This window comes from Octopus bimaculoides, chromosome 5 (assembly GCF_046866305.1).
Source record: "Octopus bimaculoides isolate indiv1 chromosome 5, ASM4686630v1, whole genome shotgun sequence".
In the NCBI taxonomy this organism is placed as follows: Eukaryota; Metazoa; Mollusca; class Cephalopoda; order Octopoda; family Octopodidae; genus Octopus; species Octopus bimaculoides.
Genome location: NC_142932.1, coordinates 39699614 through 39724484, shown reverse-complemented (window position 1 = coordinate 39724484; position 24871 = coordinate 39699614). Strand labels below are relative to the sequence as shown.

Here is a 24871-nt window from a genome sequence, read left to right as displayed (position 1 = left end):
GATTATTTGCCAACATGACATGGCAGTCCTAGGTTAGGACGAATGTTGCTGTAATTTAGCTTCAGGAGATTTCCTTGTTCGAAAGTATAAGAACATAGATGGTATCGTATAGCCAGCTGGAGATGATGTTTTGCAGTAACATTCATCTTAACCTAAGACTGCCATGTTATATTGGCATCCTTTCGGGGTCGATAAATTAAGTACCAGTTACGTACTGGTGTTGATGTAATCGACTTAATCCTTTTCTCTCTCCTTGTTTGTCCCCTCTATGTTTAGCCCCATGTGGGCAATAAAGAAATAATAAAGAAATAAGAAACGTTAGCACGCCGAGCGAAATTTATAGCGGTATTTCGTCTGTCTTTACGTTCTGAGATCAAATTCCACCTGGGTCGACATTACTTTTCTCGGGGTCGATAAATTAAATATCAGTTGCGTACTGTGGTCGATCTCATCGACTAGCCCTCTCCCCAAAAGTTTGGGCCTTGTGCATAGAGTAAAACAAGATATTCTGTAGGTTCTTTATGTAAGGCTCTTGTTTGTGGTATTTGATCTCACAATTTACGGTGCCGTAAATAAATATCACCGTCCTATATTGGGAAGAAATGCTACCGTAAATATCATGTACTTTGCATTTTGTTAGAAAGAGTCGATGAGATTATCAAGTTTCAGTGTGAATATTGATACGCAGGCCCATTTGGGTGAAGAGTTGTGAGTGGAAAGATTTGGTAAACATTCCTAGATGTTTTTGTGTATTACAGTATTAAAATGCGCCGCATCAATCTGAGAGACGAGTGAGGTCGCGGCTGGTATGATGTGCAAACACGTATATACTTTCTTTTGCAGATGATAAACATCCGGGGAACAGTAAAAAATATATGAGAATTTTAGATTTTAATTTTCTTAACGATTATATGTTTCACATCGGGTCAGCATTACACCATATCTTTCGTTTGCTACATGCTAGCAGATGCACTTTACTGTTATACGCAAGAATTCATATTATTGCATGGCATCAGCTTTTGAATGTGTTGGAATAATCAATTAAAACAGATTTCACAGCCGTAAAGTGTAACGGTAATGATTAGAACTCAGGAGGAAAGTATAATAACATATTGATCAAGTTTCTAAACGAAATTAATAACAACTTTCTTTAATAATTTAAAATCCTATTGAGAATTCCTTAAACTACTTTTTCAGCTCATTTGATGTTGAGATAATACAAGAGGATTGGGCATTTATATAACATCTAATATATCATTGATTTGTATGATTCATTTCGGAATAACTTTAGTACAATTTAATACCAGTGGTTATTCAAATGCCCAAAGTTATGCCCATAAGCATTTGAGGAAAATAATACTGTCTTCTCTCAGGGAAATTCAAAGTGAAATTTCATTTGCGATGAATAATGTAAAGATCACTCGGAAGAGTTAAAGATAATAATACCAGTCTCAACTTTTCAAAGATAAACAAAATGCATTGATTAATTAGAAAATAGGTATTTGGAATGCATTCTATCATAATTTCGTATAGGGAAATAAAAATAACATTTACTCATTGGATTTCAGAATTCACTTGACCTACTGTGATGAATAAAGATCGGAGATTACAGCCAAATCATCTTGTGTTGGATAACACATAATGATCTGAAAAAAGAACTGTTAATACATGTCCTGAAGCATAATCGTTTACGAGATTCAAATCCTTCCAGTTCCTACAGTGTTATGTGACTTTGTGAAATGTTGGTCCAATTCAAGTACGTATTTTTCTGATTTATGATACTTTGTGTTGAAGTAAATCTATCATTTTATTATGTAAAGAATTTTCACAAAAGAACTGATCACGTGGCATCGCTTTAAACGTTCTTTCTACACATAACACAGCAGGCAGAGAAACGGTTTCGGCAATTATTAATTGCAAAGAATCATATACTGAATTATATTAACTGCTGTCAATATTCATATAATAGAATTATGGCGTTACATCATAGTTAGGTGTCATTTTATTAAAGGAAGATGATGAGAATAATTCTGAAGTTGTGATATATAGATATAACTAACATTTTACCATTTAGAAATATGTGTTACTTTTCTTCCTCACTCTGAACACCTTTCCTGGTTACAATTGTCATGTATGAATGTCATTCTATCTTCCGGGCGTTTTGCTAATTCTACTCAAGTAAATATGAAATAAAAATATATAACGTTTTTATTTCACAGCGATATTCTTTTGCTCTACACGTAATATATGTACGATATTGTTATCTCCTCGATAAGTAAAGTAAATTGCAATAAAACTGATTTTATTAAAATATTTTTCTTTAAAAAATGCAAATTTTAATAATATTTTATAAATAAAGGGTTATAATTTGTTTCTGTTATTGAAATGTTTCATAACATTTCCCCAAAACGTAATCTTACTACATATACACTTTAGAGGTTTTTGGTAATACACATACATTCCGTATGTAAAAGAACGTTAATAAGACGAGGTTTATCGAGCACGGCTGATTGGATATCCAAATTCCCCTAATGTGAAGCCACATTATATGTATAGTAACTTTTTTCGTTAGTACATCGTGTGTGAGGCAATGGTTTCAAATATTAAGAATTTGTTGCGAGGTGTTGTCCAGATTCGCAGCACCTCGCTTGGATTTGTAGCCATGTCACAGAACCTAGTCATATAGTCATAAAAATATGGCCAGCCCTGTAAAACAACAGAACACTAACGTAAAAATTCATTGACCAATCAAAATTTTCTGACATGAAACATCAAATGCAGGTTATGTAAATTTCAAACCAATTGTCAATTCGAAGATTTAGGTATTTTTGTCCAGCATTATATAAACTGACAAACAGAACACCTTACTGGAAGCAAATCAGAATTAATGCGAAACTTTGTCATTTTACACACTGTTACTTCTTGCCTGAACTTTCCACTCCTTGTTCAAAGATCTAAGATTATATCGTCACCAAAGATTAATTTATCATTGTGTTTTGATTCTGACATCGGCATGTCTATCTCATTATCCACTCTATTTTCTTTTATTTCTATAATAATATAGAACACATGTAGCGTAACAAATTTAGCGAGATCATTCACCATCGTTTCCTTGTCATAAGCTTACATTCAGAAACGCAGAAACATTATTTGAGCATTATATAAATACTCATTTGTGTTTATATGTAAGATGTAAACGATCAAATATAATAAATATATGGAAATGCATATTCATTTGGAAGTTACTTCTAGTCAAACTACAGAGAAATTTGTTATTGCTTCATGGCCAAGTAATAGTACTAAACTTTCAGCTTTGCAATTTATTAAACACCCCACACACTTACATGCACACACACAGTCAGACACACACAGAGAGACACGTGTATGTATATATATATATATATATATATATACACACACATATAAAGTTGAAGAGAAATGTCTTAATATATTTTTATAATGAAATTTAAAAAATATATACATATTTTATGGATGTAGTGATATTCAACCAGTGTTTGTTATTTAAATTACCTTTTCAAAGGACATTGTGAAGTTATCGATTCTTGCGTCAAAGCGGTCCCGCCATTCTGGATGCTTTAAAAATAAGAATGAGTTTAGAGAGTGGACAAAGAGAGGTAACAGGTGGCAAGGGGGAGGTCTACCTCCTCAATATAAATTTTGAAGTGGTAAAGTTTGTATATTAAATTGTGATCTGTACCTTTGTATGAACACACAAACACACACACATACCCCCCACACACACACGCATATTTCGTAACATGTGTTAGGAAATGAACCAGGAAATATCCGGGTTCACTACAACATATACAGACACACTTCAGGTTAATGTAAAATTCTGTTTATTATAACAGCAAGTGAAAACAAACAGTGTTATATATATATATATATATATATATATATATATATATATATATATATATATAAAGTATATATTTAATATATATATACATATATATGCATGTATGTATGTATGCATGTATGTATGTATGTGTGTGTGTATGTGTGTGTATGTGTTTGTATGTGTTTGTATGTATGTATGTTTGTATGTCTGTGTGTGTATAGTTGAAATTTATAGAAAAACAAGACAAAGGCAGGTGTATGTACACCAAGCAAGTGTATTAGTTTGATGTTCTGGGAAAAGGAAAAGTCTCTTATGTTACCAGCCTACGCTTTTCAACAGAAAGGAATGTGATACAACAAAAACTAGAGAGGGAAGGAAAAAACTTCTAGAATACAGCGGTCTATCATATATACAGCGTTGGCCAAATGTATTGGGCTACCCAATGTTTTGTGGTTTTGCTATTTCAATGTTAATGAAAATCGTATACGTGCTAGAATGTGGTATATTTCACAATATTCATTAGTTTTAATATCTGGTCGATCCTCATTTAGAATCAGTTACTGCTTTTATACGGTAAGTCGTTAAATCAACTAGATGCTTGCAGGTGCTAGGCACAATTTTACTCCATTCTTCTCTCAACTTTTGGAACAAATCCTCTTTATTTTTAATTGTTATGTACCTGATAGCTTCACCAAGAGTCCTCATAGGCATTCGATTGAATTTAGATCGGGAATTTGAGCTGGCCAGTCCATGGAAACAATACCCTGTGTCTCAGAACATCGATGATTATTCTTTGCTGTATGACATGAAGCGCTGTCCTCTTGAAAGATAACACTGCTTTTCGATATCCCTGGAAGCAATTTAGCAATTGATGGCTCTAAAACATCCGATAACATAGAAACACAGGTAGCTGAATTCATCCTTCCCTGACATAAAAACATTTCTCCGGTCCCTATGGTAGACATGCAGGCCCACACCATGATAAAACCACCCCCATGTTTTACGGTTGGTACCAGATATTCAGCCTTAAATGTTTCCCATCTCTGCGATGCACAAAAGGTGCACCAGATGTACCGAACACCTGAGTAATAACATTAAAATATATTTATGTTGGATACGTTTTCATATATTTTGCGCAACAAACCTGTTACATTAAGTTCATATGTTGATTGAATAAGTCCAGCCTCAGATTGCCAAATAATACCACCTCTTCGAAAATGGGCCAGTTCTACTGAATTTCTTTGTGCGTGACATGGTTACCCTTTGCAAATGTTTAATATAATGCCACCTGGAATGAAAAAGAATAATTACATTGTAAATTCTACACTGCTGTAAATATATTAAGACGCTTAGATCAGAAATTTTGAAAATTATATGTATCTATTTATTTCCTGCATGTCTGTATATATATATATATATATATATATATATATATATATATATATATATATATATATATATATATATATATCAGAGAAAGAGAGAGAGAGAAAGAGAGAGAGAGAGAGAAAGAGAGAGAGAGATAGAGAGAAAGAGAGAGAGAGGGAGTGTGTATGAGAGAGAGAGAGAGAAAGAGAGAGATGTATTTAAATATATTTATGCATGTGTAAGTCTTTCTCTGTATCTATATGCATATATTCTTGTTCCACAGTTCCATATTGCCACATCGATTCAATTGACCCAACAGGAAATTCATCGCCTCTGCTTCTACGATGACATTTTTTAACTTCATTGTATTTTAACTGTTCTGTATGGTCTTAATTTTTAAATCATATTCTATTCCTTGTACGAGATATGTATCCAATTATTTTATAGCTCATGTTTTCACTGACTCTCCTGCATTTTTTGATATCTCTGTATTATGGAATATAACTATCTTTCTCAATTAATTCAAGATGACTCTTCTCCTTCGCAAACATATTCAATAACTCCTTAAATTCTCGTTGAAAATGGTACCATAAATGTACTCTTTTCCTTTCAAATAACTAGAAAATACTCTACTTTTATTGTACAAATGGTTCATAGAGTGTATGAGCAAATAATCCTGAAAGAAATCATAAACATCCCGTATCATATTATCCAGCGCTTTTAGGCTTGTCTTCTAGCTCACACTATATATACGTATATGGAGGTAATATTTTTATATTGTGTAATATGTTCTTATTTCATAATAGTTTCATATTGTGCGTTTATTTGCTCAACAGAATGGAATTAGTAAAAAAGTAATGGACGAGCCGAAATCCGTATTTAGATTTGCGATATCTTACATGCATACATACATTCTGGAAATTTATACATTTAATTGAGCCAAACGAAAATAAACAAGTGGTATCTAGTGAATATATCACTGCACTGAATAATGAGAAGCACATTTTCCTAGGAATAATATTACAGATAAATTACTCCAACAGAAATCTGCTGCTTTTCACAATACATTCCAAAATAGCTACAAGGCATAACATTTTGAGGAATGCGAATAGATCGTTCCCATCGACCTTATTGCTCAAGTAGAAATTTTTCATCAAATCCAAAGGATAAAATAGAAATTAGACGAGTGTGGAATATGAAGAAGTCAGAAGTTAACCAATGGGAATAAATGCTGCAAAGCATTTTTCAGTCCAGCTACAGGTTGTGTTTGTCACCTAGTCGCCTTCTAAAGGTCTATCTTTACTGAGAAGGAAAAACAAACTTATGCTCGAAGCATTTCGTAGAAACTGTGGTACAATTGAAATCTCGTATATTAAGTACTAGCAGAGATACCCGGCGTTACCCGTGTTACATACAATGGAAGAATTCGACTTTTATGTTATATTTTCTTTAATGAACTGGAATATCTATGATTCGAATTTCATCAAAATTGCAGATAACGGTTCTTTACCTCTTTACACACCCTAAAAAAATTCTAATCATGACACATGTATCCCATACTACTGATATTTTTGCGCAAATGCCAAAATTCCAGTCATATGGAACCTGTTAAAAGGATTTTTGTCCTGAAAAATGGAGGTCAGGGAGCTCTAAAATGTGTGAATTAAGGCCCCTATTGGTGGTGTGTGTCTTAATGTCAACCAGAAAAGTTGAATTCTTGAGAATCTTTTTGACTTCGGTCTTATATCTATTGTTTGAATTTCTTTGAAATAGGAAATATATGTATGTTTACTGTGTTTGTAAAAGAGGAAAACATGCTACAGGAAACAAAAAGACGAATGATCACAATAAGCAGTCAGCTACGCTACCATAGTCATCACTACTCATCAATGTAGAATTCCTGATCATACAGGTGACAGGCACAGCCGTAAGATGCATTACGGACCTATAGCAATTGGAAGGGCGTGACCCAAATCAAATAAACATTAACAACTATGTGACATGAGGGCTAAGGGGAAATGAAAGTGTCACCTCTGGAGTTTGCAACTATACATATATATATATATATATATATATATATATATATATATATATATATATAGTGAGAATTTACAAAAAACACAAAAGACGAAGATGTTTGTGTAAAAAACAAAACATGTATTAGTTTAAGGCTCCGGATGTGACAAAGTCTTTTACGTTTCGAGTCTACGCTCTCCGACAGAAAGGAACACAGAAACATACAAGGAGAGAAAACAGAAAAAGGCATAGTGGCTAGCAATCTATCATGGGTCATATATATGTCTGTGTATAAGAAAACATCTGGAATTATGCTAGTTAATAGATGGTGAGCTGACAAACACCTTAGCACGGGAAAATGCTTAACGGCATTCCGTTTACTTTTGTGTTCTGATTTTAAATTCTGCTGAGATCTATTTTACCGTCTTCACTTTCAGGCTTAACAAAATAAGACCCATTTGTCGACTTACTATTTACCCTGAAATTGATGGCCTTGCACCAAAATAGGAAACTGATATTTAAGCTGAGAGATATACTTTTGGCTAGAATATATAAGATTGCTACAATATATAAGATATATATATATATATATATATATATATATATATATATATATATATATATATATATATATATATATATATATATATATGTGTGTGTGTGTGTGTGTGTGTGTGTGTGCGTGTGTGTGTGTGTGTGCTTGTGTATGTGCGTGTGGCTGCGAGTGTATGTGTGTTGTTCGTGTATTTTTGTGAGTGGTAGGTTTTTGCATTTTACTATTTAAAACTGAAACAGATGCTACCAGTAATAAAGACTCCTTGATAAGAAACTTTATCATGTTTGCATATTTTACTTAAATGATAGAGAAACATTAGTTTCTATATTCGATCAATCTCTACGTTTACTCTGAAATATGACATAAAATATCTTTAGATATTTATCTTTTTTCCTGAAGGAGTTACCTTTAAAATAAACTTTATTGAAAGCTTTAGTAATTACCTTTATTGTGTTTTGTCTATTCCAGTGTAAATAATGTTACAGCAGGTTTATGAGCAAACCTGTATGAGCCTCGCTCTACGAGCTTTCATACATTATCATATAATTATATTTACGTGTGCATTACGTACTTTGAAAGAATTCGGATACTGTTTGTAGAATATGTGGATCTAAATTCTTTAGTCATGCTGCTACGGTAGTTGTGTGTAAAGTACTGTACTTGATCGACATTTGAATCTATCGTATCTGCATCAAGAAAGCAGTTGATTTATTGTTAGGAAAGAAGTTTACGTTACATGTTATTGGAAGAGCATTACTTTGCATGCATCAGCCTATAATCTTTCCATTAAATCTAGCGTACATTCAAATGACATCACTTCAAAAATATATTCTACGTATTATACATTATATGTACTTACGGCAACAAATATACAGATTAAGCGCCAAACATTTTGGCAAAGACTTAAATTTATTTAACGTTTATTCAAGCAATGAATTAATATTTGATATGTGGATGGGAAATGTTTATGCAAATAAAGGCGAGTTTCTGAAGAGTTTTTGTTTGGCAGTGAGTCGGATACAATTTTGGATATTTGGCTGTTGGCTTTGAATATGATGGTAAATCTCATTAATGGTAACATCGCGATGCAAAGTTTTGACATCTCCTGAAAATATTACGGGAGATATATTTACTGGAAGATGTCCTCTGGCTGTTTAAATATTGTTCGAAGCTTGCTATTTAACGGAAAGGTTAGCTAAGAAGAAAGTCCTGCTATTTTCATAAATATGATAAACATGTATAGTTGTACATTTTCTAGAATGAACTTACTTTCCACTCGCATACTGAATACATGAAATCCTTATACGAGTAATAATGGTATTTATATATTTATTTATTTATTTATTTATGGGTTTCAGCCAAGTGGCTGCGGTCATGCTGGTGCACCATTCAGCGGATATGTATATTTACACAAACATATATCTATACAGGAGTGAAAAAGACGTGTTTTGTTTCAATTTTTATGAAATTTATGCGCAAATAGTCCGCGTAATTGATATTATGTATTTGACGCATTCGTTTCTCTTGTTTCAGCTACTTTATCTTTATTTTCAGAATGGTTGCGACTAAAAGAAAGTTCTTAACTAATTATTCATGGATATTATATTCCTCTTTCCAAAGAAAACAGGAAACTGACATATATTTGTGTGTCACGCATTGTGTATTTCTATCTTTCTGCTTATATATTGTTGCATGCGCACGCAGGCACACGTGCGTGTGTGTATGTGCGTGTGTTTTTGTCTGTGTGTGAGTATGTGTGTGTATGTGTGTGTGTGTGGGGGTATGTATCTATTCACGTGAACTTACTCTTTTGCTTATAGCAAATTTCATAATTAGAAACACACGCTCACATTACTTAATAATAGTCAATTATCACTGTGTTCTGCACAAAGTAATAAATATGATAAATATGCTAATATGTTCAAATGGAGAGAATTTTAAAGTTTAAATGTATACTTATAATCAAGCATTTTATAATATAGTTAGTTTAATGATATATTGTATTTATATGGGACGCACAGACACTAATGACCTCATGTCGGAGGATGTGATATCCTGCAATAACTGTAAGTTTCTACAAAAACAATGGTATCGACACAGGTTACGTCAATAAAGAACAATGAAAAGAGCTTTCTGATCAGTACACATCAACACTTAGTACGGTTTGAACTCACATAGACGACAAGCTGTGTGAACATCGTACGAGTTTGTTGTGAAATTCCCAGGAAGTACTAAACTACAGAATATTAACATCCAGCCAGATAATTGCAGATATATATATATATATATATATATATATATATATATATATATATATATATATATATATATATATATATATATATATATATATATATATATATATATATATATATATATATATATATATATATATATATATATATATATACAGTTCCTGCAAACCCAAAGTCAGTGAGAGTATGGAATCTTGCTGCTGGGACGTGTATGGAATACATGAAGAAAGCAATGTGCCACTACTCTATGTGTATTTATGTGCTGCTATCTATTAGTATAGATTTATTTTCAAAGTCAATGTTATTTTTAATTTGCTATATTATGTACGTACTTTTAAGTCACGTTATAGGCAAACTGATGAACATCTTTATGTGAATATTGTTTTCATGTGGAACGCTGTCCTGTTATGTAATATAATGGATATAGGAAGAACGGGAATATAGATTATCTCTATTATACACGCACACACAAACACAACCAGCTACACACATCACAAACTTACACAAAGACAGACACACACGCTGGTACACACTCAAACACGCACAAAATATATGCTTAAATTCTTCTGTGGTTCGATTAATAAGAGCATGTATATATATATATATATATATATATATATATATATATATATATATATATATATATATATATATATATACATAAAGAAACATTGGTTTTAGAACAAACATTAAATTTCAGTTAACGACTTCATATATAACACTATACCTCAAACATTTAATCACATATAAAATATTACCATGGTTCTTAAACTCATTAAAAATATATATTCGAATAAAATAACCAATGTTTCTTTATATTTGTCTCATGCACATTTGAGCACGTCTTTTCTAGTTCTATAAACCTTTTGTTTCTGCAAAAAGAGGCAAATATTATTTCTTGTTGTATATATATATATATATATATATATATATATATTTGTTTTGCAAGATTTTTTATGTGAAATCGTATGTTGAAACAGATGTTGTTGTACTTGGGGATGGTCATATTGCCAGTTTAGCCAATAAAAACACACGCACTGTATATTTGGTGTTAATTTTTTTTTTTTTTTTCAGCTTTATATTACATTAATCTTAATCTTAATCTTATTTCGGCCAGAGTTCTTTCGTCACACTTCTGTGACCTCATCAGTGGTCCTTTGTTTCCTTCTTTCTTATGTGTGTCTCACCTTGCTAACTATCAGCCATTTTGTATTTTGTATTCCTATTGTATGTGTCTACGCATGCGTGTCCTTCAATGTGTCTGTGTCTTTTGTAAGTGCATGTGTGTATGGGGAGTGTCTGTATCACCTATATTCTCTGTTAATACGTGTTCATTTGTATTAGTTTTTATTTATTTATATGTTCATGTGTGTGTGTGTGTGTTTTTTTATTTTTTTTTTTATTTTTAATGTGTTTAATTAAATTTTGTTAACGTATGTAGTATTTAATTCCATTTGTTTATCTATGTATTGTATTATACTTTGTTCCTATTATTGGTTTATGGGTAACATGTTGTCACATGCTGTGGTTTGTTAGTGGCGTATGTTAGTGTTCCATTCTAGTTTCCTATTCAGGCTAGGTTTCCCTTCTATTATGTGTGTAGCTTCAGTAATTTGTCTAAGTGCTGCATCACTGCTATGTGTAGATAAGATTTTAATTTCTATGTTGTTGATTGAGCCTCTATGTTCTTGCTCAGCGTGCTGGTACAGAACTGATGAGTTCTTCCCTTCCTTAAGTTCCCTCCAATGTTCGTTTGCCCGCTCCCCTATACTCCTTGCTGTTTCGCCTACATATGTCGTTGTCTTATTTCTGCATCGTCCCTCTGTACATCTTATACTATAGACCACATTTCTGGTTTTGCAGTTCGTTTGTGGGCTAAATCTACATACGATACAGTTCCTATCAGTGCAGGGGGTTCTACTGAAAGGGTATGTTCTACTGATAAGGGATTTGATAGGGTTGCCTGGCCTTTCAACAACCTTAATTCTTAGCTTAAGTTTGTCTAGGGCCCTTCTAAAGCGGTACGCCAGTTCGCCTCTAGGGGTGGTGTCGACGAACATGACGCTTTGGTACTTGTGGCTATTGTACCATGAGCTTGCCTTCCCTATTTTCTTCTTAGTTCTTTCTATGGTGTTCCATGATTTGCTCCTATAGAGTGGGCAAATCCCATTCCTATCGTTGCGTTTGATTGTTTCAAACTTCTTCATAGCTCCTTTGTAAACCCTGATCCTTTCTTTATGGCTGTAACCCGAGAACTGCATGCGGTGGACGAAATGTTGTATATGTCTCTTTAATTCTGTAGGGTCGCACATGCAGGAGACATTTCGCATTACTCTGACGAGGTCTGCCATCAATATGTTGAATTTGGCATTGTCCGCAATAGCCGAGTTCCGGTGGGTCAGGTACTTGGAGGCCATAGGTTTTGTATAGTGTGAATGGAGGATTCTGGTTTTATTGTTCTTAGTTTCTAGCCAGAGTTCAGTATCTAATACAGGTAATCTATGGTTAGGGTGTTTAGTAGGGTAGTCTATCGTAACTCTAATACTCTGGTGGATGGAGTTAGCTATTTGCTGGATGCTCTCCATAGTCTTAGTTTCTATTTCTATTTCAGGGGTACTCTCTTGTGGGGGTGTCTTTACCACTAAGTTGATATCATCGACATATCGAGAGTACACATTCACGAGTATGGAGTTCTGTGTCAGGCGTTCCTTAAGCCTTCTGTCCCACCATACCATGAAAAGATTGGCCACATCACCGGCGATACTAACCCCGATGGCTGCCCCCTCGTCCTGGCCGTATAATTTGTTGTTAAATTTAAAGGTGATGATGTGGACAATTGTCCTTAGACCCCAGAAGCGCACAGCCAACAACTTCCAAGCCTGGAACAATGATATCCCGACGCTGTATGGGCTCCGTAAGGACCACAAAGTAACAACTAATCCTGTAGTGGGACCACCAACAAGACCAGTCTGTGGAGCGAATGTCGCTGTAACTACAGGATCTCCTACTTCCTCTCAATGATCATACGCCCCATAATCCAGATGTCACCTGATGTCTGTGACAGCACGGAAGATCTCCTCAGCAGGATCAACGACTGCAACAACACTTGCAACCTGACAGGGTGTATAGTGGGTAGCATGGATGTGGTATCACTATACCCATCTATCGACGTGGATTTTGCAGTGGAAAAGTGCGTGGAAATGATCAACGAGAGCGAAGTAGAGTTCCAAAAAGTCAACACAGAAGAACTGGGCCTCCTACTTAGATTGACATATGACGATGCATATCTAGATAGATACGACCTTAGAGATTTCTGCCCTAGTAGACGTCTAAGAGGTAGACCACCCACAATTACCTCTATGGCTAGGAAGACCCCTATAGAGAGATGGAGTGGATGGACCAGAGCCATACGGACCCCCACTAATATCCACCAGGTAAAGAAAATGATCGCACATGCACTAGGAGCTAGTATAAAGGTCACCCTAAAAGGCCACACCTTTAAATTTAACAACAAATTATACGGCCAGGACGAGGGGGCAGCCATCGGGGTTAGTATCGCCGGTGATGTGGCCAATCTTTTCATGGTATGGTGGGACAGAAGGCTTAAGGAACGCCTGACACAGAACTCCATACTCGTGAATGTGTACTCTCGATATGTCGATGATATCAACTTAGTGGTAAAGACACCCCCACAAGAGAGTACCCCTGAAATAGAAATAGAAACTAAGACTATGGAGAGCATCCAGCAAATAGCTAACTCCATCCACCAGAGTATTAGAGTTACGATAGACTACCCTACTAAACACCCTAACCATAGATTACCTGTATTAGATACTGAACTCTGGCTAGAAACTAAGAACAATAAAACCAGAATCCTCCATTCACACTATACAAAACCTATGGCCTCCAAGTACCTGACCCACCGGAACTCGGCTATTGCGGACAATGCCAAATTCAACATATTGATGGCAGACCTCGTCAGAGTAATGCGAAATGTCTCCTGCATGTGCGACCCTACAGAATTAAAGAGACATATACAACATTTCGTCCACCGCATGCAGTTCTCGGGTTACAGCCATAAAGAAAGGATCAGGGTTTACAAAGGAGCTATGAAGAAGTTTGAAACAATCAAACGCAACGATAGGAATGGGATTTGCCCACTCTATAGGAGCAAATCATGGAACACCATAGAAAGAACTAAGAAGAAAATAGGGAAGGCAAGCTCATGGTACAATAGCCACAAGTACCAAAGCGTCATGTTCGTCGACACCACCCCTAGAGGCGAACTGGCGTACCGCTTTAGAAGGGCCCTAGACAAACTTAAGCTAAGAATTAAGGTTGTTGAAAGGCCAGGCAACCCTATCAAATCCCTTATCAGTAGAACATACCCTTTCAGTAGAACCCCCTGCACTGATAGGAACTGTATCGTATGTAGATTTAGCCCACAAACGAACTGCAAAACCAGAAATGTGGTCTATAGTATAAGATGTACAGAGGGACGATGCAGAAATAAGACAACGACATATGTAGGCGAAACAGCAAGGAGTATAGGGGAGCGGGCAAACGAACATTGGAGGGAACTTAAGGAAGGGAAGAACTCATCAGTTCTGTACCAGCACGCTGAGCAAGAACATAGAGGCTCAATCAACAACATAGAAATTAAAATCTTATCTACACATAGCAGTGATGCAGCACTTAGACAAATTACTGAAGCTACACACATAATAGAAGGGAAACCTAGCCTGAATAGGAAACTAGAATGGAACACTAACATACGCCACTAACAAACCACAGCATGTGACAACATGTTACCCATAAACCAATAATAGGAACAAAGTATAATACAATACATAGATAAACAAATGGAATTAAATACTACATACGTTAACAAAATTTAATTAAACACATTAAAAATAAAAAAAAAGTAAAAACACACACACACACACACATGAACATATAAATAAATAAAAACTAATACAAATGAACACGTATTAACAGAGAATATAGGTGATACAGACACTCCCCATACACACATGCACTTACAAAAGACACAGACACATTGAAGGACACGCATGCGTAGACACATACAATAGGAATACAAAATACAAAATGGCTGATAGTTAGCAAGGTGAGACACACATAAGAAAGAAGGAAACAAAGGACCACTGATGAGGTCACAGAAGTGTGACGAAAGAACTCTGGCCGAAATAAGATTAAGATTAAGATTAATGTAATATAAAGCTGAAAAAAAAAAAAAAATTAACACCAAATATACAGTGCGTGTGTTTTTATTGGCTAAACTGGCAATATGACCATCCCCAAGTACAACAACATATATATATATATATATATATATATATATATATATATATATATATATATATATAGACATACATACACACTCGTATAGAGATACATATATACACCTAATCATAACCCCACATATATATCTCCATACACATGTGTATATACAATTGCACATATATTTATTTATACATATTCTATATTAAATATTGTAGAAGACTCATTCACAAAAACGAAAAACGATTGAGTATATTGTCTATGCATTGAGATACACTAGTGCAATTTACGAGAAACCTGGATGTAGATTTTCATTCCCGAACCGACAGTACCAGGGTGTACCCATAAAGGGTAGCAGTGCTCTTCGGTTTCATCTGAGAGACATTCATATCCTCATCAATGCCAATCTCCTGATACGGCATCGATTACAGATGAGTAAGAGCCAGGCTTTGAAAATTTGATGCCACCACACAATGATCAAGAGATAAAATCTTTGGACCCTTTATTTTCAAGAATCTGAACTCACTTTACTTTTCAGGAACATTATTTGTATTCGTTAAAAAGAGTTCTTAGTTTCCAAAATTGTCCGCTGTTTGTCTCTGTTTTAAACTTCAATTCAATATCATTATCAAGCGTAATTTCCACAGGGCAAAACAAAACCAGCCATTAACGAAATACAAAGATAAATCAAGCAAAGATGAAAGAAAGAACCCGCTAATTTCTTTCAGAAGAAGCGCTCACAATCGTCATTATTAAAAAAGCACGGCAGGAATGGAAAAATAAGTTTTCCTGAGGACATGAAAACTTACAAATTACCATATGTCCGAAGTGATGAACTGAGTCAATAAAAATGTATGAAACGCAATGCAGGGCATTCTTCTCGACAAATACTCAGGATTACTGTTTAATTTATCACTCAATTTATTCCAAAGGAACTGCGGAGATACTGCGCAAACAACGTTTTTCATTCTTCACCCATTCCATGCATTTGCCATTCTTGGCAGTTTCAAGAAAGCATCCTGAACGCTTTATGCTTTATAATAGTTATTTATTCCAACATTATCGCATCAACAACTAAACCTGAATATTAATCTGTAATAGCTTTTTAAGGAATACCGATGCGAAATTGTGTCCAGTTTAAATAATCTCTGCAGATATTTCCAAGACGCAGGTCATATTTCCGATTCCACAGTATTCTATCTATCTCCACAAAATGCAGTGAAGACGCGTCCTCGTTACCAATCTTTCGATCTTAGTTAACAAAGTTTTGTTAAGTTGATGACTAACTAACTTCCTTGAGAACAACAATTCTTATATGAACGTGTATGTAATGGAAAACACTGCTTAACACAGTTCTGCATCTCTTCATTGTAAGTGTGAAAGTTTTAAGAGATGGTAGATGAAGTGAAATGGTATATATTGACTTCACTAAGACAGATTTACCGTCACAAAATTGTGACTGGGTCTCAACGGAGACATCCACGTTTTTCTCTTGCAACATTTGAACTCGTGAGCCACTTAATTGATTTTGCAGTTAAGTAAAGTACAACATATTGTGAACGATTTTATACTATAAAGACCCGTAAAAATCGATAGAAGGAATAATATTGACCAACCGCGTCACAATATACATATATGACTTCACAAATGTAATATGATACGCAATTAGATATAATTGCAGATGGTTTATACTATCGGATTGCTATCAACAGACTAAATAAAACACAAATTCTATGTAACAAAATATGGAAAAAAAACCAAAACACAGAACGTTATTAAATGAAGTAAAAATTGATTTCCTTTCATGAAGAAAAGACGTGTTTAACGACTGCATTCTCTCAAGAGATTTACTGAAGACTTCGATTGGCGTTTCTAAATTGAAATGTTATATACCACATGACATGGAGTGACTACATCTCTAAAAACGGTGATGTGATCAGGAAAGTGAGATCACAGTTTCCTGGTGTAGAAAGCTACACATCGCCATCATTGACTGTCCGTCGGTTGATCGTCCATGCGTGTAATGAGAATGATTTTCGTAAGACAAGGACATGAGAGTTACGTCGAATTATATATTTCTTTTGCACAAGAATCCGTAAAGTAATGTTCCATGAGGTATAAGTCGAAGACAATTCACATGTACTTCTGATTATATTTTATGCGAAACTCGAAACGGTATTCGCTTGTTCCAAAAAACATCGGTGAGATACTGTTCAGTTCTGTAGCGATAGGGAAGCAGTACGTATTGAAACCGGTATATATACAGAAAAAAGAACTCATGTTCGCTAAAATACACAATTATTGAGAATTTTACTGAATTTTTACCGCAGAATCTGCCTCGTAAATCATTTCGAGTGAAGCAGACTATATATATACGAACACATACGAACACATACAATTTTATAACAGTGACATCTATGCCATGCACAAGTTTCTGCATTTGTGACTGTTTGTACATGTACACCCACACATACAAAGACACACACACACACACACACGCACACATACACACACGCACACACACACACACACACAGACAAAGATACACATATGTATATACATAGATAAAGATGGGGAGAGATAGAGGGATGTGTATATTGATAAATATATCCAAGTTTTTTTCTTTACTTTTTTACCATTAGTGCATATGCATTTGCGCCCAATTCAAATTTTGCTAACAGTTTTTTGTGCATTTAATTTTACCGTTATATTTCTTAACAGATGAGGACAGTAATTTTAAATTGACGAAAGAAAAAAGTGGTGAAGAAAGCAAACATCAAAAACATTCCCAAGAGAAAAGATATGAAACATGACGAAAATACCGAAAATATAATTAACTGATAAGCCATTGCGAAATAACATTAACTACGCAGTTATGTATTTAAAGTGTTGTATGGCGACAAATAGCCATGTAAGTCTTTAAAAGTAACGATTAAATTATGTAGAATGGGGGTTGGTAAATGGTGGACTTAACTGGATTTTCAAATTGATATGGCTATTAATTTGGTGATCTTTAGTCATCTTTAACGGATGATTGATGGCTGTACTATGAAGCTGTCATCTCATAAGCAAGCAACACATTCATTTCCATTAAAATTCTTTTCCTCAGCGCTAACCTTATGAAGACGTCTACAAACTATGGGGTGAGAAGTTCAGCTGTTATAGGTTCTACTATCATACTTGATACATGAGAAATCTATTTCTATATGATATCTCACGGCAACGACTACATCTATCACACCCACCATCACCACCTCCACCACTGCTGTGTGACGACTCTTTACCAAAGACAGCCATTACCGCCACTCATGTCTTATGTTACTACTAAATATATCGGTTTCTAGTTTCCAGTTTTAATGCGATGGGAGATTTGTGAAATCAGACAGTAGCAACACACACTTTTTAAAATTATTTTAGGCAGAAGAAATACAGAGAAGGTAATTATTATTTTAATGAAGATAGGTCAGTTCACTTGTGACTATTTTCATTAAATCATTATATAAAATCATAGCGAAAAGATGTTCAGTCGGTGCTGTTAAACCCCTTCGTTCCTAATAGTCTCCCGGTGCAAACTATAGCTGGGATGGAAGGTGCACTGTAATAAAAAGAGATTCATTACCTTCCCACTCATAGTTACACTCGTTTTGTTTAGTCGATACAATAATATATGTGTAGAATGTAGCGTGTGTATTTAAAGGACGCTCAACAGATTTTTACAGTGCGTGTGGCATTGTGTTTTCTTAAGTATCAACAGGGGTAGCAATAGGTAAGAATGGCACCACTTTATTTAGTTTTCTATTAGAGTTCGTTACATTTCTACGTAACCTTACCGTTCATGATCCCCTTACATTCGCACATATGTATGTCACGAAATTCTCCGACTTCCGTTGTTAGCACCATTTTATGTTAACGTAGCTTTCAGTGACACAGGATTATAGCAGTCTATAATCTGGTTATTAGGATTTCTCTTACCATAGTCTACAATGTGGGTTTCTTTGTGTATTACAATTGTTGGTCGCTGATTCAAGAAGTTGAACAACAACAGAGAGACGTCCGTTATCGTCGCATTGTTGGTGAATCTGATATTATTAGGAGTATGTTAATACTGCCGCCGGTGAATGAAGCCCATATGGTTTGAAAATGATAGAAAAAAAATATTCTCTCTAAAAGAATCTTCGATAACATTAAATTGACAGCATACATATCGATGTTGCATATTATGTTATCGAGGTAGTTGTATTGAATCACCAATCAATACCGAAAAACTGATAACTCCTTAGCATAATGTCGTGGCTCTACGTCTTTACGACGACGGGGATTCCAGTTGATCCGATCAACGGAACAGTCTATTCGTGAAATTAACTTTCAAGCACTCCACAGATACGCGTACCGTTGACGCAGTTCTCGGGTGAGATACGACGCTGATATCATAATATATGTCACTTTATTAATAATGCAAATTACTATACTTCAAATTGTTTTGTTTCGTTTTTTACAGGTTTTTTGTTCTCACCTTTCTTCCTTTCTTTATTCTCGTGCGTTAAGAGTTATCTTATTGCGCTCCTTCCAAATATTCCTATTCTTTAAAATCTCAGAGAACAAGTCTATTTTTCTTCTACAGCGCAAAATGCCTATTTACATGTCATTTGTTCCACAAACAATCCTGAAACGTATTTCTCTAATCATGTTTAATTGTCCAATGGCGGATATCACCATTAATTGTTCTCATATCATGTGTTATCACAAAAGTATAGAATATTGATATTCTCGTTATCATGGTATGTAAAATGCGCATGATCCCTTTGTCTTACTTCGAATTCGTGAAGTTTGTCACTTTTCAGAATATATCTCTGAAGTCTTCTATCGGTATATTCGTGTGGATTGTACTAGGTATAGATGTGCTTGGCACATCCTTTCTAAAAGACCTCATATCCTTCCTCAAACGATGGACTTTGCAATTTGTACGATTGTCTATTAACTAGAGCAAAGCATGTCACGAAAATATAATTATGAGGATATATATATATATATATATATATATATATATATATATATATATATATATATATATATATATATATATATGTATGTATATGTCCTCATGATTATATTTTGTATCAGTTCTATTATGATTATAGCGAAAAATTGTATATATATATATATATATATATATATATATATATATATATATATATATATATATATATATAATTGTTTTGCTATAATCATAATACAACTGATCTCTTAATTATTCTTTTGAAGCGTTCCGTTACTCTAACATAATGAGAATATCTTGGAAAAGTACGATGATGCACAATTACATCTGCCATTGAGGATTTCCATGGTCACTCGCTTCATAGATAATGCGTCATTATTTGACACTATCTCGCTTGGCTCGCGAAGGTCATTTTACCTGATTTCACTACTCCTGTCAGTTATCCCATCTGTCTTTTATCCCACGTTGTAGACTATCGTAACAGAAATATTAACTACCAGATTATAGACCTCTATATTCCTGTGTTTAGTGCCAGCTACGTTAATACAAAATAGTGTTAACAAAGGAAGTCGGATAAATTCAGACATACATATATGCAATAACACTGGGGCATTAACATTAAAGCTGTGGTAGAAATCTCCTGCAAATATCTAGAAATAGAGCAATGAATCTGAAAGTAAACAATATCAATGAGAAGGATTGTTGAAACAGGTAAACCACCAGCGATAGCAGTATCCTCGGTAAATGAAAAATTGAGGATCACTTGTTTAAAAACATACTAGATCTATAAGTACCGAAACGGTGCAACCCAATCTAGGGGCAACCCAATCGGTTGGGAATTAAGGCCAAGCTAATTACAAAACACAATCAAACGCTTCAAATGATGGATCTATTTGCTGAATTAGTTTCGAATACACGAAATAAATAGATTTTCAGGACCAGTCTAATATTGATCATTTTTTTCTGTCTGGTGAGTGTTAACATAGGGTTAAATATCAATAGTAGCTTACTCTATATGTTAATAGACAACGCGATGCTAGATTCCCTGAGAGGGAGAAAGGGGGGTAGTTTTCTTTCTTTCGAATTTAATATGTGAATTATATGTCGAGTCAGCGGAAAATCCTGCTACACGAAAACAACAGAAATAATCGGATAATCAACAATTTTAATAGTGTTGGATATTTTATTTCATTTGGTAAAGAGACAATAGAGAAATTAAAATCGGAATATAATCAATCAATGTTTTATATGATTGTATAGCTGTTAGTACATCAGGAAATGAAAACTAAATGAGAAAGAAATATACGTTTGCCTGCCAGAACTACTACGCTATTAGATGCAATCAGCGATGTTGTCAGTTACTATTCTAACTGCATGTGCTTGATAATATACATTGATCGAATTCAACAGATGAATTCGCTATTAAAATATGAGTACTATTTTAATTCTTACTTTGGGTATGTTTAAGTGAACATAATTTTTAGACAGATTTCATGGATACCACATCTGCAAAATGAGAATCTAGGCAAAACAAACTTCAGAAGATTGTCAAAATATATCTACATATAGTTCATAAACATATATGGACGGGCAAGGCCATTACATCGACCACACTTTTCAATTGGTACTTAATTTATCGACTACAAAAGAATGAAACGCAAAGTGGAATCTAAAAACCGGACGACGAGCCGCTAAGCATTCGACAGAATGTTATATATTTCCAATGAAAGGCCACTGTCACGAATTACATGCTATGTCATAAGCAATTCATTGACGTGTGTGAATGTTTGACTCTTTTGAATGAAAAGATCAAAGCAGCTAGTGACAAAAAATATTTCACATTTCTGTATTACATGTTTCAACGTAATAAAGCAGAGCATCTGTATATAATAGGGTTATAAGGGGCTGGGCGTAAGATCGTGCTAAAAACATTATGAAAATTATTTCGTGTCTCGAGAACGAATATGCTGGTTTTCTCGTTGATGTTTATAATTCTTTTTTATATTTTGAACTTGATTCAGTCATTAGACTGCAGCCATGCTGGACTTCAGGCTTCAATAATTTTTATTCAAATGAAGTGATTCAACTCCGGTACTTAATTTTTAAAAGCCTGGTGCCTATTCTATTCAGCTATTTTTTTCCGAAACCCAAAATTAGTGGGGCTTAAACACACCAGCACTGTTTGTCAATTGTGAAGAGGAAGTGGAGGACAAACAGAGACAGGAAAATACACACACTTTATTAGCACGCCGGGCAAGATATATTTAGCGTCATTTCGTCTGTTTTTATGTCCTGCGTTCAAATTCTGCCGTAGTCGATTTTGCCTGTCATCCTCTCCCAGTGGATTATATAAGTCCCAGTTGAATGCTAATTTCGGTGTTATCAACTAAACTCCGCCCCACACTAAATTTCTGGCTTACTGCCAAAATTTAAAACCAACTATTACATATTTCGTTGAGGAAAGACAAGATGATAGGTTATCTGGATATTAGAGAGACATGCTGACGCAATTTCTATCTATTCATAACATGAATGCCTATACCGATATAGAAAGATATTCAGAGGACTATTTGGGAGAATTGAAAGCACCCCGGGCCAAATTCTTAGTCGCATGTCTTCTGCCTGTACGTTTTGAGTTAAAATTCAATCGAGGACGATTTGCCTTTCATTCTTTCGGCGTCGATAAAACAAGTACCAGTCACGCACTGGGGTCGACGCCAACCCCACTCCGATATTGATGGCATTGTAACAATTTCAAGCCAACATGTAAATACGTCGCCAAGGAAAAACAAATTCACTGGATTCGCTAGTGATATGAGACAATCCACTGCATAGTTTACGTCCACACAACTCAATTAGTCTGTGTGAATATACTAAAGGAGGTATACACTGGGATCGAACTAAAAGCGACATAGATATGAAATGAAATACTTAACAACCGATATTTCGGCACCCACGCTGCAGAATTAGCTGCTTCAACATTGTGATCGTCAGCAGAGTGTAATGAACTATTCAGTCACAACAAAATCATACAGAGTAATTAATATTTTTCGTCTGGAAATGTCATATATAATTAATTTTAACGCAGCTCGAATATCTCTTATTTATTTAGAACTTTCAAATTATTTACGAATTCTTGACGTCTGTTATATAATTTTAACATGATATCAGTTTTAAAAAATAATAAAATGTCTAAATTATTCTTTGTCTCTCTTAATTGTGTAGCCTAATCAGTGAACAAGTGACATCTTGGCAACAAGTTTAGGTCTTAACATCAACAGGAAATATTGATTGCTTTAAAATATAAGATATATACGAAAACGTTTGATTTATCTATTAAAATGTGGCGTCAAGGAGATTGAATCGACGAATGCAATTATAACAACTGATGATTTCAAATCTGATTCTCATCTATAGATAATGTAATGAATGGTAGGTGTATCTAGAGATAGTGCAACGAACAGTAGGATACGGATATTATTTAAAGTGAAAAAATAATTATTTCTTTCGCAGTTATCAAAATATATATATATATATATATATTTTAAACGGATTGTTATTTCAAAGCAATTTCAATGTGTAGCTTCTGAAACCTAAACGTGTGTTCGTACTACACACGTACGCGTACAAATGCACACACAAAAACACAAGCACGCACATACTGGCAGACATACGTTGACACATTCATTCAACGCGTAGTCATAAGTATGATGTATGAAATTCCATACGCATTTCATACGCGACTTCGTTTTTCAAATACCTGATGCAGCATACCTCCAGTTTTCTTACGACGTAGAGAAATGCATATCTTTCTGTATTCATATATATATACATATATACATATATAAACATACATAATACATACATACATACATAAATACAAACATACATACATACATACATACATACATACATACATACATACATATATATATACAGAGAGATATGTATACATGAACACACAAGCACACGTGTATATTTATATCTACATCTATCTATCTCACCATATATCTATATGTGAGTTCTTGTTTGTTTGTTTGTGTCTGTGTGTAGGGAAGGGGGGGCTCATGTGTGTGTCCAACCAAACTCGTGCGAGTGTGTGTTTTGGAAAGTATGGTTCGTCAGGTATAGTAAAATATTTCTAGCACTTCCGCTATCAGTTCTAAAACTCCTGTAGGTCACCCCGTCTCGTTCGTTCTGACTCTAAATTAAGGTGACAAACCAAAGAACCGCAAGAATCGCATGTATGTGTACGAATATAATATATATTTGCAAGCGCTTGTATGTGTACGTGTGTGTATATATATATATATATATATATATATATATATATATATATATATATATATATATATATATATATATATATATATATATATATATTTTGTTGTACTTGGGGATGGTCATATTGCCAGTTTAGCCAATAAAAACACACGCACTGTATATTTGGTGTTAATTTTTTTTTTCAGCTTTATATTACATTAATCTTAATCTTAATCTTATTTCGGCCAGAGTTC

The 24871-nt window shown here is 34.4% G+C and overlaps 1 long non-coding RNA gene across 3 annotated transcripts in view; it reads left to right on the top strand.

Moving 5' to 3' along the window:
• The window catches only part of LOC128247812 (uncharacterized), a 104951-nt gene that overhangs the window by 52821 nt on the left and 27259 nt on the right, over positions 1-24871 (top strand). Inside the window, exons 3-4 of one of the 3 annotated variants that reach the window (XR_008264129.2) lie at positions 1569-1756; positions 18080-18269. This is a non-coding gene — a long non-coding RNA (uncharacterized LOC128247812). Of the gene's footprint in view, positions 1-1568; positions 1757-18079; positions 20368-24871 lie in introns of those variants that run through there. The other 2 variants (XR_008264130.2, XR_016241784.1) reach the window with 2 other exon arrangements.